This window comes from Python bivittatus, unplaced genomic scaffold (assembly GCF_059951505.1).
Source record: "Python bivittatus isolate LINGU-HERP-01145 unplaced genomic scaffold, Pbiv_v1 ctg000100_np1212, whole genome shotgun sequence".
NCBI classification, from domain to species: domain Eukaryota; kingdom Metazoa; phylum Chordata; class Lepidosauria; order Squamata; family Pythonidae; genus Python; species Python bivittatus.
The window spans coordinates 4,090,125-4,096,721 of NW_028277038.1; positions in this window are offsets into that span (position 1 = coordinate 4,090,125).

Below are 6,597 nucleotides of genomic sequence, written 5' to 3' on the forward strand. Positions count from 1 at the left end.
GAATATCCTTTGGTGTCTAATCAAGATTAATTATTTAAAATAAATTTAAACATTCATTTGCTCTGACATCCATTTGCTACAGAAAAAGGCAGGAAACCTTGTTCCTTTGCTTAAGGTTTGTTTTTTTTTAAGTCCTTGTACCTTGTCTGTCAGCTCCAATAGAGACAACCCTCAGAACTCAGCCCTGGATTCAAACTTCTCCTTGGATAGAAATCGCTGGAATTGAAACCATCTAGCAAGGAATCAAACTCTTACAGACTGCTTAAGGGCACTTGGCATCTAGAAGTGGGCTGGACTGGTATGACTCAAAGTGGCCCACAGGACAAGTTAAAACCACAAGGTAACAGTAAAGGGGAAAAAAGCAAGCCATAATCCAGGGAATGCAAAAGTTCAAATCACATCTGCTATCTAATGCAGCGGTCTCATGCTCTGTCTAACACTAGAGCTGGGCCCACTTTTATGAATGTTAAAGCCTTGATTGTTGCTTTGTCTGAGGAGCCCTATCCATCCTGGTGCCCCAGCAATTTATATTTCGGCTCAGGGACAGCCAGTAAATTGATATTATTTTGCCCATGCAGCAAATGCCAGAATCAGAAAGTGAGGTTGCTTCTTGCCTAGAAGACTGTGCAGGTAGTCCTCGCTTAACTATTTGTTTAGCGACCATTTGAAGTTACGACGGCACTAAAAAAAGTTACTTATGACTAGGGCCTGAAGTTATAACCGTTGCAGAACCCCTGTGGTCACATGATCACAATCTGGGCATTTGACAACCAGCTCTCACTCACGACAGTTGTAACATCCCAGGGCCACATGATCACCATTTGCAACCTTCCCAGCTGGCTTCCGACAAGCAAAATCAATGGGGAATGCGTAATTCACTTAACAACCATGATGATTCACTTAATGGCCACCACAAAAAAGGTTGTAAAATTGGGTTCAGTCATGTGATGATTTGCTTAATGACTGCATTGCTTAGCGATCTAAATTCTGGTCCCAATTCTGGTCATTAAGTGAGGACTACCTGTAAAAAGGAGATGCAGGATTCAAAGAGCTGAGGAACCCTATACTTAGGCTACATCTGTTCCAGTGCATGGTTTGGAGCTCAAGATTTGAAGGCAGGGAACAGAGGCAATGCCAAATTATCTAAACATGATCATTTTGAAATCATCTAGTTCTGGGCAAATGATGACCCTACATAGTCAATTCTGAGGGAGGACACAGTATTCCTGCTCTCACTCTGAATTGATAAACACTTTCTTGTTTGCACCCACTTATGGCCAAAAGCTAGCTGTTTTCTCTAGGGATAAGGCAATTAGTCTTACAAGAATATGGTTCCTGTACTGAAACTTGAGGCTAAAACAGTAGAACTCTGGCTTTTAGTTAGGAGAGGCAAGTTAGGAGAAATCGATCTCTTTTATTTCTTGCTTAGTGCTCCAGAATATCTGACTAACCAGGCTGGTTTACGCAGCTTATCCAACAAGGCAGCATTTAAATTCTTTCTGGGCTCTAGCTGCTGATGAGTTTCCTGGAAAAAAAATCTGTTAGGGTTTAGTCTTTTCTCCCTGTGGATTTGGGGGAGTGCAAAGCAGAAATGTGACCAGAAACAGACTGCCAGGTAATAGCCTCAGTGGGGCCAGCTGATGAACACAATGTTTAATATTCAGAGGACAGCTCAACATTACAAAACTTCCCCAAACTACCCAAAACTTCCTTGCCCCAAACCATACAGTCAACAGACTTCATTATTCTTAAAATTTCTATCTGGAAGACAGTTTAATAGACTGCAGGCAACTATTGTGGGGACTTGATTAATACCTGGGGAGCATGGCATGGAAGTTGTTCAAAAATGGTTAGAAATATACGGTATTGAGCAAGTGGCTTGAAAACTATTTTGCTATTCAGTGTTAATTCTAAGAGTACAGCTCTCAGCACAATCCCAAAGTCAGTTTCGTGACTTTGACTAACGTCTCTGTGCAGAATAAAGCACAGCTAGAAAGTCCATCCGGAAAGAAAGAGGAACATCTCAAAGAGAAAGTTGATGAACTGCTCCCTAGGAGAATAAGTTGTATCAGCAGATGTAATGAAATCCATTACTTTCAAGCAGAACTTAGCCCTAATATCTCAACATAGTTCTTTTTAAATTAAATTTCTGAGATTCTTCTTTTGGGGGGTGGGCAGTTCCCCCCTCGCCTCCAAAATGGAGAATGTTTGGAATGAAAAATTACCCTTTTTTATTGGGTTGTTCTTCCTTGTTGGCATCTCCCTCCCCTTCCCTTGTCCATCCAATTCTGGGGTTATGTGGAACCTCACAGAAGGAGCCAATACTGCCAGCAGCAAAACCCAAAGAAATAAATAGAAAAGTAAAACAGATCACTCAACAATTGATTTCCCCTCTTCCCCTCTTCCCCACATAATCAACTGTCTCCTATTTCATCCATACCTGAAAGCACTAAGATAAAGGTTTTAAATAAAGTCTCACACAAGCTTAACTTGAGTATTGGTGACTTCATGGACATCTCTGTGTAGTTTTTTGGACTTGGCCATTGCCCATCGAAATACTAACCAGCTGTGACCTTGGTTCAGTTTTTTAAGATCAGCCAACTTTGTTTAGGAGCCAATACTTGCTGTGACTTATCAGAATTGATGGCAGATAGTCCAGAAATTTACAGCAATGGAAACTCTGTTGGCAGGAACACAGAGACCCATGGTGTTCATGTGGGTTGGTACTTACACCTCTGCCTTGGACAGTCTCTCTCCCACATTGGCCTCTAGGTTCTGTCCTTTGGGGATTTTCCCATCATTCATCCAGGAAAGTATGGGATGTGGAAATGTCCATACTGTTAATGAGCTCCATTATCACCCTCTTTCCTCATTGAATTTGGACATTTGTAGGGAGTTAGTATACTGTAGACATCACTCACTTTATTACTTCTTTATTCATCTGGATACTATTGACATTCAAAGCAATCATTTCAACAAATATTTATATTTCATTTGATCTTTTGCTGTCCAAAGGGCCAATAGACTTCCACAGTCCATCTCTCCAACTTGTAGGAAGTCCTCCAATTGGCACGTGTAATTGGAGGACCACCACCATGTCACTTTCTGTGTCCACCTAAACAGACAATGCATCCTGCCCATTTCCATTTTAATGCTATTGTTACATCTTTGAAACTAGATGTCTGCATCAATAAAAAGACAATCAACAGTGGAGCTGTGGAATTGGGCTTTATGTCATTTTGCAGTTCTGAGCACTACATTGTGTAGCTGAACCAGGTTGCCAATCTGCCTTGTTTCAATTGTTATCCCGTCCCAGGTTTCTTTTCCTCTAGTATTTCTTTCCCAACTTGATGGAGGCCACTTAATATACCAGCAAGGCCAGCTTTCCAATACTGCTTCTTTCTGCTTTCCCACATCTTCAGATGGCACGTTTCATACAATAAAAATCAATTATGGATTGAAGAGTGTTTGTCTGCCATGTAAAACCAGCCAGCCGTCTTTGTTCCTGATAATCACATCTATTGGCTGTTCTTGTTCTCTCATTCACTGTGTTGATTCAATTACACATTTTTTGGTCTTCTGCAAAAGAATCCCTTGTACCATTTTGTCTTGGTGAGCGTTGCAAAACGGTGATTCGTTTTTCTCCTCTCCTCTCTCACTTTTCACTTGGGTTACTCTTCCCCTGCTGTATGCATCATTCTGGTTTATGGCTGTGGTTGTTTTTGTGGTGGTTAATATTATAATTTGCTTCCTTTGCTTTCACTCATTTGTCTCTCTTCACCCATTTAGTCTTACTGGCCTTAAAATCTGCTTTTGCTTTTTTTTTTTATTTCCAAACCAGACAATCCAAAATAGTTGGGAAGAACTTCAGAAGGTGACAGCTTGTTCCAGATGCAGAAGAAAACATATCTTCTCTTTCACACCTACCCCACCCAAGTATCAACTCACTTTGACCCTGTTTAGTTTCTGAGCAAGGTGGCTAAGAGCGGCCGCTTTCAGAAGCAAGTTACTTAGATAGAATCACTGGCTTCACAAAGCTAGCCCCGTTGCTATTTTTGTTATTGTGGTCAACAGTCTTTAATTTAAGCAACATTTTCAGTGGGGGTGGAACGGGAGTAGCTCTACAGATTCGAATCCCCTTACAATGCCTTGTATGGAAGAAGAAGGACACCCTCCTCAGAACTTCTTTATGCCAAAGAAGTTGTGGTTCCTATAGTTGCAGATCCTTGTAGAAAAGCAGAGATTGAAGGGTTCAAGTAGCAAGCAATATGCAAAACACTTTCCCTGTAGATTTGCTTTCAGGGACAAGAAGTCCATCTTGACCTAACAAAGTATATTCTGCTGAACAGCATTTTTTTAGTGAGGAAATGAAGAGGAGCTCCTGACGGGCATTAGAAGCCCTCTTCTCTTAAGTACCATCGAATGCTGAACCCTTACAGAATGTTTTCTTTCAGTTTGCTGTTCTTTATTCAACTTCCCTCTCCTCTCTTGGCTTAGAAATTGTCACCGGGGGGAATTGCATCGAAAGAAAAAGATGTTCCTCCGCATTTCAAAGCAGGAAATCAATGATATGTGTTGGGAGACTTTGGACATCTTTAAGCAGGCAGATCTGTCATCTCTCCCACCAAAAAGGTTTGGAAAACAAAACTAGGAAACCAAACAAAGAAAACATAAAGGAAGGGCAACTATGGATTGTTCAGGGCTGGTTTTGTTTTAAATTAATCATCTCCCTGGTAAATTGAGCGAAGGCTTTGCTCTGATATATTTTTCCAGATGTGTTTTCACACGCATAGGTTAATGCGTGAGCAAATGGATATTTTACCAAAGTTCTAGTTTGATTACTACATGGGGAGGGGGGAAGGGGGGGAATAGAGGGAAGGTAGAAGAGTTTCAAAGCATCCAGGTTCCATCTTCGAAATGCCACAGTAGCTCAACACCAAAGTACCATATATGGTTTGCAAGAAGGACATCTACAGCACTTCCCAACGTAATTTTGAAGAGCTGATGCCAAACAGGAAGCAAAAACCTGTGGGGTGAATGAATGGCCTGATTCAGAAGAAGGCAACTTAATATATGCAATGATTCAAATGGTCTAATGAAACTGATGGAGACCAAGACTTCATTGCTACCACGACCAAGTCCAATAGTGAGTATAACCAAAAGGAATTTTAGGGAATGCTTTGCTGCAACTCCCAAAATTTCTGCCTGACCTTGACAGTCTCCCAACCCTAAAAGGATGACCACCATGACTGCTATTTATCAAACTATTCTAGAAAACTAAGACAAATGAGGACAGGTCCTTAAAAATATGAAGCTGCCTTGGAAATGATCCAGTTACTGTATTACCGTTTAGGCTAATGTGGTAACTACTCTGACTTCTCAAGGAACTCTAAGATGTCAGACAAAGTATGTTGTCTCTCCTGGCATCTGAGCCTTTACATGAGAAATGCCAAGGGGTGAAGTTGGCATCATAAAAAACACATGGGAAATACAGACTTATGACTATGAGTGAACCACTGGGTAGGGTGGCAAGAATCAAGACCACAATAGGAATTTATAGAATGGGTTTGTGTATGGTTGGAGCAAGAAGTGTGTGGTCAATGCAGTATGTGTGTACATTCAAAGCAAATACCCCGTTTTTCTTAAACCACATCCATCCTGGTTTGCTTCCCACTCAGGATTTGCTCACTTCATTCAATGTCTAAAGTACAAAGTTTGATTGTAACTCATACAGTCCAAACTGGCAGCAGAAAAGGGAAGGACTTGAAGGGCAATATGGTCTGGGTTTAGACTCAAGGAGCTGGAAGTTCAAGTCTTCCCCTTCTCCTTTCTCTTGGATCATTCCAAATCAGATATAATTGCTTGTCTGATCAAGTTCAAAGCTTGATTTGTGAACTGCTCTTTCTTCTGCCTCAAAGACAAAAATCATTAGGCACGACTTAATCAAGAAAGAATGAAGTCTATGAGAGTGGTTGGGTTCAAAGAAGATAATCGCTCAATTCTGTAAAATACCTAACTTCCTATAAGAGATATTAGATATTTTTAAATTAAAGCCTACATATTTTTCTCTATTAAGATAACAAGGATCTACTTGTCCTTCGGACTGGAAGGGCCCCCCTCCCCCCAAGAGTGGACTTTGCTAGTCTTATGGTTGCTTAAGTTCTGATTTTAATAGCAATAAAACTCATAGATTTATATATATCTTTCAGCATTAAAAGAAGGGGGGGGGAGAGAATATTAAATAGTAGAAAGCTTTATCTGAACAAATAACCTTCTGAATCTCATCAGTCCCAGAACAGCTATGTCTACCTGTCACATGATGAAAAATCGCCACAGGTTTTCAGTTATAATTTCAAATAATAATTGTTCAACATTGGAAAACCTTAGATAATCTAACAACTGAGGTGTGGATTAACAAAGCTGCTCCAATCACCACGCTAGAAAAGGTTTCAGATAAAATCAGAATAATGAAACATCCGAGGCAGGAACCACAAGTCCACCAAATTTGGGCAGACTTTATGAACTTGTGATAACAGACCTACTGTTGGCAATGCTTATGGGAAATGGCAATTAAAGGGGTTTTTATCTGTTTCTCTG